Here is a 12,684-nt window from a genome sequence, read left to right as displayed (position 1 = left end):
ACCGTTGAGTCTTTAAATCCCCCTTTTTCTCTTCGCTTGTTTGTTCATCCGAGTAGTTTCCGCCAGCCCGGTGTTAAGGGAACAACTCGTAAAGTCACTGCCGGGTATTGAGTTCCGATCGACGTCGATGGCTTCGCTACTCTGCTCGACCCTGCGACCTGCTGCAAGATGAAACTCCACTATGCAGCACTGAACCGGTGGTTTTAACCCATTCTCGTAATTTTTAAACACTGTGAAATCACCCGGACAGTCTCATAATTGATGACACACTTTAAATCTGAATAACTTTTTTATAAATGGACCAAATGACCGGTTTTTCTGCGAAGCTAAGAGGATCAGTTCGCTACATGTGTAATCAAATTTTAGGATCTTCATTTAGTCTGTATTACGAAAACAAAATGGTAAAAGTTGATTTTCATATGATGAAAATTTTATCGAGCTTGGTCAATTGGTTTCCGAGGTAAATATACATGATTAAATATGATGCAAATCTCCGGATAATAGCATAGAAAGGCAAAAATTGGTTGAAAATCGTGAAAAACTGTAATCCCACCGTTTTTAAATGTTTATTACTCGTAAACCAATTAACCAATTTCAATGAAATTTTCAGCATGTCTATCAAACACATTTTTTTAAATTTTCGAATAAAATTGCTACCTTCCTGGAAAATACGAAACCCGTTAAACTAAAATTGTTTCGAGCTATGTAAGAGTACGTACCTTGCCGCTGGCTACCTTCTGGCCCCATTCCTGACATTCACTCGGTCCTCAAGGCTCGATCGCATGTGTGAAACGTCCCCGAATACGACGTCGTCAAGAGAGAACGATCCGAAGCCAGTGAAACGCGGAGAATCGAGGCACTGTAGGCAAAATTGGAGGAGGATGCAAAGACACGGTGGGTTGAAGGGTGCGAGCTAAGGGTAGCTGTAGGCTGACTGAAGCCGAGGGTGGCCAGGGAGCATTTCCTGCGTTATAGTGGCTGTAAATTTCATATGCGCATTCCGCCTGAGCCGCTCCAAGCTGCATATACATATCAGCGTGCAGTCCGACGCAGTAGCAGCCACTGGCTGGCTCGCCTCAATGAGAGTCTGCTTCCCACGAGTGCTTCAATTTAAGCAGTTCCCTTGGGACCACCCCTTCGATGTATGTCCACCCCTTTTCTTTGAGAACCGGGGAGAAAAAGTCAATTTCCAAGGAAACAACTCTGAACAATCTCGGAGATTTGGAATACCAAGATGTGGGCTGAGATTGGCAATATTTTTAAAGCAGAACGATTTGAAAATATCATCATATATGTACATTTTCAACTGTGCACTTTTATCAATTAAGTCCATAAGTTCTGTTATATTTCCCTTTCTAGAAATTGCAGAAGAATTTAAAATTTTCACAATAGAGAAAGCAAGTAGACGGGATGGTTTAGTGTTATTACCGCCCCATCAAATTAATTAAATATACTGTTCAAAGAGACTTTGTTCTTCAACAAAACGAACAAAAATATCAATTGTCAAAACTTCCATTCGAAAAAGCTCCGCTCTAAGACGTACCTAAATAATTGGCGCGCCGGCAGCAAGCGATCCAAGCGGGTTCTCCGGCGATAATCGTAAGTTTCCGAAAACGATTCCAAGGAATACCCTTTTAAGGAAGCTCCGTAAATTGGCCGTCTTAATTGGTGAATCCCCTCCTTTCTTTCTGTTCTTTCTCTCTTCCGCTGACCTTTCGTGCTCTTTCGCCCCCTCGATGCAGATGTTTCTCCCGTACAGCAGGTAAGAATCGCTTCGCAGGGCCACGAAGATTTATTTTCGGGGTAGGAAGGGTGCGCGACGACCCTCGGGATCTATCGACGATAGAATAGAGCGCAATTTAATCCGGCGGATTCCTACGATGCGTGACGTACGGTCGAATCGTTAATTTTTAATTCGACCGACGGCTTTTTTTTCATTTTCCCCCGTTGTACCCGGGCTCGCGCAGATTCGGCACGCGCGAGGTTATTCTAATCCCCAGGGCGACGGAATTATTACAACGGGGGACCGTGGTCGTGGGGGTGGCGACAAAAGGATTCGGGACCGGCTCCATAAATTAGGGGCACGAGGGTTTCGACGGGGGTGACAGTCGCTTTTTTTTCCAGCCGTCCCGATTGCGCTAGGCTGCCGGGGAAAGCGTGGCTTCGTCGGCCGAAAATCGATAGCTTTCGAACGGGTGCGCGTAAACCAACATTTCTTTATTCTTTGATGAGAGTTCTTTAATATTTATAGCTGAAAAGAAATGTACAAAATGTGACTAGATAAAAAATTAGAATTATTGGAACAAGTGATATTCAGCTAGAGCGATTAGCGACAAGGTTCACTTAATGTAAACGAGATCGTGCAATTACGAGATCCACTATAACATTCGACAAATTAAGCCAAACTTTATAGTTTGAAATGAAACAAATGCGGACGAACGGTTCCGGAGATAAAAATTCAGAAGCACAAAGTGTTTTAAAATGAGCAAAAAGTTCAATCCAATCCAGATAACTACATTCGAAGTTCTATTGTTCATGAATAAATTGAAAACGAGGGCAACGATGAGTTTAACTACCCATAAATTCACGTGTTTAATACAATTTTACTTTTATCAAAATCCCGAACACAACAAATATCGACGTACGATTCATAAATGTAGTTCTCTCATTTTATTTGATTTGGTATAACAGCAGCCTCTCTGCCGATTAAATAAAAACACCGCAGGCTTAGATAAATGTTGTACCAGCATCAAAAAAATTGATTCTGTTGTTCACTACGATATGCCACTGATTTTTGGACACTGGATCGGATTTTTACGCCACAGCGCGCCGTCACGTGGTCCGTCGCGACCGAGCTGAAAACGTCGCAGTTCCCCGTGGTTATTTTTTTCGAAACAAACAAATCCGGTGTGCAGTTTCCGGCTGCGGGGACGTCGGCCGCAGTGTTGTTTCCTCGATAGCCCTCGCAGTTTACGCGCGAGGGAAACAAAGATACCGCCGCATAGAAAACATTCTGCGCGCGGGAATTCTCTCTGCAACCCTATCGCGCGGAAATTGGGGAGGCGCAGATGTGAACGAAGAAAAAGTCTCGAAAACCGCAAAACGCGAGAGCTGGCCCGCAGTCGAGACGATCGTAAAATTCGCGCCTCGCTTTTATAATCGATCCGGCCGGCTGCGTCTGACCGCGAGAAAAAATTTCGTGAATATTTCATCGTTCCGTGGGCCCTCGTCCTCTCCGCACGCTAGGGACGAGCCCTTTTTTCCCTCGCCGAGATCCCTTATTCACGATGTCTTACCTCGTCGGCTGTACTGGGTGTCCTGTCAGACGTCTGACAAACTTTCGGTGACACGAAGAAATGATCAGAAGTTGAATTGTTCCAGGGAACCCTCAGAGGATCTGTCAAAGTTGTTTTTTACTCGTAAATTGTTTGGAAAAATTTGATCTGAAAGCGGAAATCTGCTTTATGGAATTGTCAGAGTCAATTGTACAGGTTACCTATTTCATATTTAAACAATTTGTTGATCGTGTTGTACGAGGACCCACTGTAGAATTTAAGATTGTACATGTGCATTATTCAAATAATAATGTCTTCTGAATTAATGATTTTGAATCGTAAATTGCTCGGTGCTTCGTCAAAGGGAGTAACAATCTCGGTCACAGAACAACAAATAAGTCAGTGCACTAAAGAGCACATATCTGTGGTTGAAGAACGCCGCATGTCACATAATTTCACTTTCGAGATATTGCCGTTTAAGGTTTTGATCACTAATGCTTTGATATAGAATATAGAACATCGGCGGTTAAATTGCATTATTTTTTCAGCCTTTCGAAGTCATTTTCATGCCTTTTTTCCTGGTAAATACATAAATACTATACTATAGAGCTGAATTAATGTATAAACTCTAATTATTTAAAATTCTGACATGCGGCGTTTTTCCTTGCAGCCAGACATATTACCTTTAAAAAAATATGTCTGACCTTCACGTGACCTCTAGCCTAACGAAATGCTATTTAAGCAAAACGATATGTCCATGGTGACCATTCGACTTTATTCGATACATTTCTCAGCGTGACTGATAATTTCATATGTATCCAAGCCAATTTGAACGAGACAGCCATTATGGGGCTGTCGGATGCAAATTTCATGGGGAAAAACTGCAACCCCATTTCGCAAACTGGGTAAAGTATATCCTTGCAGGCTGTTTTCAATCTTCCTGTGCAGACCCTTTCGCCGCGGATCCATCCCGACGTTCCTTTCTTTCACCTTTATCGTCGCATCCCCTTACGAGCTTCTCCCATTTCGCGGTCTCACCCTTCGAATAGCTACCACCGAGGCCCTCCCACGCTATACCATTAGGAGTTATTATGGTTTACGGTATCCTGACGGCAGTATCGGCAACCCGGGCCCCGCATTACACTAGATCCATTCAGGATACCGAGAACGAACGGTGACTAGTATCTGTTACGCCTGTCGTTATTGCCTACAACGAAGTACCTTTCCATCGTGAAACTATAGTAAACTATAGTCTGATGGACGTAGGCGCGCGTGCGTTTAGTGCGTGGGACCGGCTAATCAAATGGCAACCGTTTGATTGATTGCGTGGGTCGAAAAATTTATTTTCATTTTCTACGAATTTATCTGATTGCAGCGAACCAATTGCTTTGTAGAAAGGAATTGCTCGAGCAGCAATATAATTCAAGGACATTTAGGATTTGCAATATTATTTCAGTCTGTGGAAAACTGTTAGATCGTTGTGTTTTTAAGCAAATTTGATCGAGAATTTTATAATGTTGTTAAATTATAAAAATGATTAAGGGACGGTATTTTTTATTATATTCCAGTACTTTGCAATTGCGCGATTACCGTACGTAATAGCTGACGGTCTAAATCGACGACTCGTCTCGTCGATAGTCTAGACAGTGGTAGATCCGCCGAAACTGCCGTGAAATCTCGTGAAGAGCATTCGTTTCGCCGAGACGGCCATGGTAATGACTCACGCGCAACGCCCGATTGCCGTTTAAAGTCCATACTTGTTACACGGCTCGTATAGCGCCGCGATAGCGCCTCCGCCGCCTTTCTACCGTTAATCGCGGTTTTACGTTAGTAGGGAACGACTCGCGCGAGGTAACACACGGACCGCTACTTTTCACGGTCGTGTACGCGTCCGCCTCCTGTTCTGGGCCGGTGCTGCTGCGATCGTTCGCTACCTACGCCGCCATTAACGGATAACCGGATTCGTACGGTTACGACCGGCGCTGCTCGCTGCATATAACTCACCTCTCTATAAACTTTAAGAAACCACCCTCCTATCTCAACATAAATGAAGCAAGTACGTAACCATTTTTATAATTTCCATCTCTCCAGTAGTCTTACCGTAACTGTCGCATCGTCAGGTCTGCCGAGCGACAGTTATAGTAGAGGTGCTACATTCTTTGTACTGTGATACTCTGTTCCAAGGAAGCTCCCCTGATGGTGGGGATAAAATGTTGACAGTTAAGAATAAAATAGAAATATCGGATATCCCCCTACCCTTCCAAGGTGTCCACAGTGTCCAGAAAATTCTCGATCACAATTATGTAGAGTTTCAGAGTAAGTCTAACTCGTCAGGTTTCCATCGAGCCGTGGTCGTGTAAATTTCATCGACGGACCCCCGTGGCCGTCCGAGGTGGAGAAAAATAGAAAGCTTTTAACCGGCCGAACATATCCTGAGCGTACGCGTCCATTATTAATTCAAGGACGGTCCGTTCGCGTCTCGAGCGGATTTTTACGGTTCACGGAAGCCAATTTTCGATGGGCGACGACCGCCTCTTCCGGTTTGCAAGCGTCGGTCACGAGAACGTCGTTAACCAGCGTCGTATAGGACATGGGACACGAGGCGTCGGGTTTTTCGTGGTATCATCGTGGCTCGTGACGACGCGCTGACCTCTCTACGAGTTGCTGACAGACGAACGCGACGATTAGAGTGGTCGGTTAAAATACTGACAGCGAGAGGAAGCCCCGGGAGCCGAAGGCGGAAACATCGGCGGACCTCCTCGTGTGCCGTGCTCGAGATATTCACTCTTCCGAGAAACACGTTTCGTGGGCTTCCTCGTGGCCGGATTCGCTATTACAGTCTGATAGATTCGCTCGATATTTGTTTATTCGTGTCTATGCCCCGGCTTCGGGGTTTGGTGTGCCCGATCGTAATAAATAGAACCGTAACCTTTCGTTGACGACGTGTATTCCCGGGCATGCTAACCTTTTGTTTAATATTTTTAGCGACCTATCAAACTCGTACAGTATTCACCGCGGTGGGACCCTTCTGTCGACAGAATGTATTCGCGTATCGAACATGTTTTATGTAACTTTTTTTTTGTTGGAAACGAACGTGTTCAAGCAAGTAGCTTCATTACAGCTTCATTTGTAATGGCTAGACTACGGATCTTTAAGTCAAAATGGTCTGCATCAATTATGAGGACCAGAAACCAAATGAAAAGGTCTTTGATACATTGGCATTTTTAAATTATTAACCTATCTACCTTTTCGTAATTTTATCTACTCAATTTCGTCGTAAATGCATAAAATCCGCATTGTGGTAATGGTTATGAACTGGGTCCTCATTAATCTCCACCAGAGAAAATAAACCGTGTATCAAAATCATCACTTGAAGACGTACCTCCAGAAATATGTTTAAAAGATTGATGACGAAGCCTTGAATTTGTGAAAGATTATAAAAGATCAACTGCGTAGTTATAAAAAAAGGTCCATCGCTGAAGATTCAAATAAAACTGTAATTATCAAGTCAGACAACTACCCAGAATGTTAATACTAATTATAGTACGAAATATTCTACACCAATATTTTAAAAAAACTCCCTGGAGTTTCCTGTACCGCATCGCAGAAGTTGAAGATTGCGATGCTTCCGGGTTCAAGGACAATTTAAGAAAGCGAGGTCCATCGAGCACGAAATTCAACGTCGCGATACAAGATTATAGGGAATGTATAGCAACAAGCAATAGCATCGGCCCTCCACTCTTGCCATTTTCAGAGTGTACTGCCGATCTCGATAGAGGCTAAGGCTACAGCATCCACAGACCAGGGTTGCTGGGATCGAGAACGTTACGGAAGAAATAACGACTGACATGGCGGAGATTACGGTCCACATGGGACTTCCTCCGATACACTTCCAAGTCCAAGGACACCGTTTCCGTCGAGACAGCGTCTGGAGATTCCCTTTTTATCATTGGCAGTATTTACCTGCAACAGCGACTTTCCGTTTGGTCGTTGCGGGACCGTCTGGTCTGACTATGGCTGTACAATTCCCCTTATTCGGACTGGATCGTATTTTCTTAATGAAGAAGATAAGCCAACGCAAAACTTCTAATTATTTGTCAATAAATGCGTGAAATCTTGTTTCATTTGCTTACAGCCATTTCCTTGAAGAGAAGGCACTGGGGAACATGTTAAAGGACTTATTTAATGTATAACATCGTGATAAGCTTTCCACATTATTGATCGATTAAATACGACAAGATGAAGGTATATCACTATCAAAACCTAATTTTTTACTAATTTTCAAAAGGCATAGCGCCACTTGTACTTGAAAAACGTGATACAAAGCGTTATTTATGTTTGGCTTACGCGGCAGGGAGCCGCCATCTTTACATTTTCGATCGCTGGTCACTCCTCAGTCGCGATCACCACGCCTGCCAACTGGCAAGACAATCGAACGGGTTCTCCAGAATTTTTATCGCGTTTTAAGGGTGGCTCATTCGGCTCGCCCTAATAATTTCGGAACGAGCTCGACGATCGTTCTGGAGAGTGCGCCGTTAGCGAGGGCCCAATAAAAACGCCGCCATTACACCGGCGCGGCGCGGCGATCCCGCAAGAAATATTCGGGTGTGCTGTCGTAAATAAATATCGTGACTCATGGGATCGACGGCGCGGCACGGCGGCCCGTGCATATTGCTCGGGCAGAAATCGCGCAACGACGAGGGCGGATCGGCTCGTAAGATTCTTACGAAATAGAATTCCGCGCGCGTTCCGCCGTTTTACGAGTCTTTATGGGACATCGGGAGAGTTTTACGCGCGCGGGCCCCGCCTTATCCGTAACAGCAAATAATTCCGCGATACCGTGCCGCGATATGCAGATCGCCGAATTACACGTATGTATCTCTGCCCCGAGCTGTAGGTAGATTCTGTACATCGGGAGAATTATATCGTCCGGCCCCGGCGAATAAAGTTCGGCATGAAATTTTTATTCGGGACGCGACCGGCGGGAACGTTTCGCTTTTTGGGGAATGGGACCACGATCTCGCGAAAACCAGGGAGGATTCACATGCACAGAGGGTGGGAGAGATCAACAGTCGAATCACGATCCGTTTCTTGCGCGAGTACGTTCGTCAAATCATATTACCGCATCGCTGACCCCGAACACGATAAACCCTCGTTTCGAATTCCTCGAATGAAAATATTTAGTAGCCAGCCGTTGGCCTGGTCACTTTTTACCTAGCGATGTGCTCGTGATCCTAGAAATTGTTTAGTAGGTCACGCTGCGCCACAGAGATACTGTGATTTAGCACTTTCAGGCACAGAACGCCAGCTTTTATTGCCGGAGCTTATATCTAATGCATGTTGCAGTAGATGTTAGGAACATTATGTGTAACAGACAGAGTCTAACAAATGTTCGAATCGAATACGTTTCAGAGTATTCCTGGATTTTGTTGGTGAGTTCTAATACATTGTTTTGCTTATATTGGGAAACTGATGTAGTGATTGATACGGTTTTGAACGCGCGGAGCTTTTCTCGCTTGGGTCTAATACATGTAATGTTTGAATTGGCTGTGTTTTAATATCACGATTTCTTGCGGATGTCCGCGGATATTTATATTTTTGATGTGTTCACGATAGAGGATCATACTGACACTTTTCCTACCGTATTATTGGGTTGAATATAATCGGAAGGCTTCACTCAATTTTAGGAAAATGTTAAAAACACATCCAGTGTGTTTCTTGGTTGTTGTTGTAATACTACTGTAATTATTTCTTCAAAAACAAGTTATTCAGGTAACTTGTTATAAATGCCCCACTCAGTATATACAAAAATCGCCTTATTCCATTATTGGGACTTAATGGTATACACAGTGACTGTCTTAAAGTAATATATTATTTAACTAGCCTATCTTCGACTCCGGATATTCGTAGAAGTCCCATAACGAACGTCAGTAGACTGCACAGACAGGAATCCGAAGCAAAGCTGTTCTGAGAAAGCAGTAGGACGGCGGTGCCGATTTTACAACCGCAGTTCGTGGACAGTACGCTTCGGCGATCGACGTTTCGCTCTCGATTCGGCGCGGGCATCGACGTTTCGTCGGCCAGGCGTTTTCTAGAAGGCATTCTAAATATAATGTCGTCGGTCTGACGAGCCAGTGACACACCGTCGCGTCGTAAACGACCGGTCGAAAGCCAGGGGAGGGTCTGATGCCTGTCGAGCTGACACGGCGGTGTCGGGCTAATGCGTTGTCAGATGTTACGCGTGCGAGAAAATCGTTCTCGCCCTCTCCACGTTCACGATATTTTGCTCTCACTCCGCCGCGAATTAATGCCACCGATTATCGGCCGAAGAAAGCCCCCGACCAGACTGAAATTGATTCCCAGACAGGCATTTCCGACTCGAATCAATCGGCGACAACCAAGCCCGGATCGAAGCGCCGAGTTTCGATCCTGACAGATTTATACCCGCCAGGGTAATCAGGAGGATCGACAAGACTTCCGAGCGTCGTAGCTCGATGTCAACGCCTACCGGACCCGGACGCGTCATCCTCGAATAATTTGTCAACGCGTCGGTAATAATTTCACGAGCCCCTCCGATCGCTTCCTTAAACCGGCAATAATCGTCGGCCATTTGTCAGCCGCGATCTGCTTGCCCACCAACATTCGTCTACGTCTCCCTGAGAGCCCCATGGCGTTTTTGCTGACAGATTTGAAGAGCTGGAGGACACTGTGACCGTCAAATATTAAATTTTTCGAGGGGTGATGGTATGTCAATTTCTAATTGTTAGGCAAACTTCATCTTTGGTCGTTGCACGATGTGATTAAGAATACAATGAACTGCATTCAATGTCGAACATTTTTGTAATTGCATTCAGAAAAATTTTCGTCGTAAATTCATATTGGGAATAAGAAGATATTTATGACAAGAATGTAGTCGATCCGAATACAGAATTGCAGTAACTCGATTAATTACCCGTTAGCGTCATGTTTGAAGGAAGCCGATAGCGTGTTCCGTGGCTCGGAAAAGCCGATTTCCCGGTCAGCTCCTTACAGATCGAATCACCGTGGAAGGAAGAAAAATAATGTCGGAGGAAGTCCGACTCGGTGAAGGGCGAACCGATCCGACGTAGACGGACTCTTATATGTGATTGGCCGCGTTATTTCCGGGCCATCTCGCCCGGAGCTTCTGTCCAGCTTTTGCGCCGGCCTCGGATATCTGTACCGAGAAAATTGGAAGAGCTTCCGAAAAGAAGCTCGGAACGGTTGCCGAATTTGCTTCGCTTCGCAGCGGACGGTTTCTTGCTCCGGATTTCTTCCGGCGTATACTGTGTTTACCTCCGAGTATAATATTCTCTGTATCCTCAAAGACTCGCGACTCCAAAGCCCCTGGAGTTTATTCAATTCCCAATTGTTTCCCCGAAAAGGATATCCCTCTTCATTCCCACCGAGCTGTATCAATATTAATCACCACTGTCTTCTCCGGGCTACATGTCGCTAGAAGATCTCGGGATTGACGATCTCTTCTCATTCCCGCCGAATTGTATCAATATTAATCACTTCGGTCTCTTGTAGAGTCCATATCCTTTCGCCGGACGATCTCAGGATCTTGTCCAGTTTGCCCAGCGAAATTGGACTCGTTCGTCTCGTAACTCGACCGCTAACTGTTTGCCTTTATTGTCGGTCGCGTTCGCCTCCATTGGTATTCCAATCGTCTGGAACGTGATCCCCGATCGCGTTCGCCGCCAGTAGTGTACTCTGTATCCGAAAATTTTCGGTGTCTGCTCGAGCGACTCGAGCACAGCGGTTTCGATGGGTTCTACGCAGAATATGGACCGTGTAGACCAAATCCAGCCCGGTACCAAATAATCTAGGTACTCCTTTGACCCAGATTCCCCGGGTCGCTTTCGGGTGTCTCGACGAGGATGTTTCTTCCGGGATTCTTCCGTGCCCAGCTGTGCACGCGTATGTGTCTCTCTGCAGAGACACGTACGTCCCATCGATATGGTCGATTGGCACGCTTCGTCGAATTCCATTGTCTTCCACCGTCGTCGTCGTCGCGGAAAACTTTGTCCCGCGACTGTTACAATTCTCTCTTTCTTTCTCCCGTCTTGGTCGTGCAGCTTTCAGCGGTGTCCGCAGTTTAGCCGGAGCTCGGCCGGAAATGTTTCGTGAATTCCCGGGATCTTTCGTGGAACGTGAATCGCGGCTTTAAGTACAAAACGTCGATAATACCCCGGAATACTCGGGCTGCCGCTCCAGTTTCTTCGACGGGGCCAAAAAGAGCAAAATCACTTCCAGGTTTCCACGGGAATGTTACCTTTTTAGGGGTGTCGGCGGACCCTTTGCTCACGAAGACGGTGGACTCCGATATTGGACACTTATTGTGTCTTGCACTGACCGTGATCACAGGAATAATAAAACTATGAATTTTTGTAGACATTTCTTATCATGTTAGAACTTGTATGATGCTTCTTATTGTTTTAGTGGAGCCATCCCTGTTGCCATCCCTGATCCCGCCTCCATTTATTCAGCCAATAGTAAATAGATAACTGGTTCTACATACTACATTCTGTAATTATTGAAATTATACAGATTTTTCTTTAAGCAAGGATATATTACCATGAAAGTCAGTCAATATCTGAATAAATTCAGGTATATCAATTTTTACAAATTCCACTTGCAATTAAAGCAAGATAGAGTTAATTCAGAGAAGATGAGACAAACGCACAGTACATCAACGAATATTTTTATTCAACAGACGATATTAAATATTCTTACTGTTAACTTATTAAAATTATATATTACGAAACAAATAAATCTCTATGCAACTATACGACTATTGTCAGGGGTCAAAAATTGATTCGCACTCCGGCTGCATCAGGTAACCGATGCAGTTATGCAGGCGGAAACTGGGCGACTTTCGCAGCCGGCCGCAGAGCACGGCAGCGCTCAGACGGACAGGCGAAAAGAATTTACAAACCAAAACGACGTCGCATTCTTCGCCGGTGGAACGAAGTTTCGTTCCGCAGCGAATATTACGGAGCCGCAACTCGCGCGAGATAAAATCTCTGGTATGCCTAGCAGTTTTCGCGGTGCTCGACGAGCTTTCGTTGGCTGTTGCGGGGAGGGACGACGACGATCGATAGAGATCGCGGGCACGCGTGAAATGTGAGCTCCCCGCGACGGAATTAATTTTACGACGGGAGAGTGGCGAAACTTCGCCAACTGGTCCGCGATAATTCCCCGTTGGGCAACCGCGGAGACACTACCGAGCTTGTGTGTTTATTTTTTAAGACTGCGGAGAAAGCGACTGCGGATACAACGGGCCGCCGGAAATGCGAGTACCGAAAGGAATCCCGGGATTCTAGACTGCAGATGACTGCATCCCCTATAGAGCTGACCGATTTCCGATCGTCTGGGAGCTCTAAAG

The 12,684-nt window shown here is 45.3% G+C and overlaps 1 protein-coding gene and 1 long non-coding RNA gene across 3 annotated transcripts in view; both read left to right on the top strand.

Annotated features, from left to right (window-relative positions):
* Positions 1–12,684, top strand: part of Pxb (putative Hedgehog signaling attenuator pxb) — a 360,190-nt gene that overhangs the window by 157,791 nt on the left and 189,715 nt on the right. The window lies entirely within an intron of this gene.
* The window catches only part of LOC143210248 (uncharacterized), a 95,870-nt gene that overhangs the window by 43,254 nt on the left and 39,932 nt on the right, over positions 1–12,684 (top strand). Inside the window, exon 1 of the long non-coding RNA XR_013009214.1 lies at positions 1–12,684. This exon is cut by the window's left edge and continues 43,254 nt beyond it. This is a non-coding gene — a long non-coding RNA (uncharacterized LOC143210248).

This window comes from Lasioglossum baleicum, chromosome 7 (assembly GCF_051020765.1).
Source record: "Lasioglossum baleicum chromosome 7, iyLasBale1, whole genome shotgun sequence".
In the NCBI taxonomy this organism is placed as follows: Eukaryota; Metazoa; Arthropoda; class Insecta; order Hymenoptera; family Halictidae; genus Lasioglossum; species Lasioglossum baleicum.
This window is presented reverse-complemented; position numbering and strand designations above follow the sequence as displayed.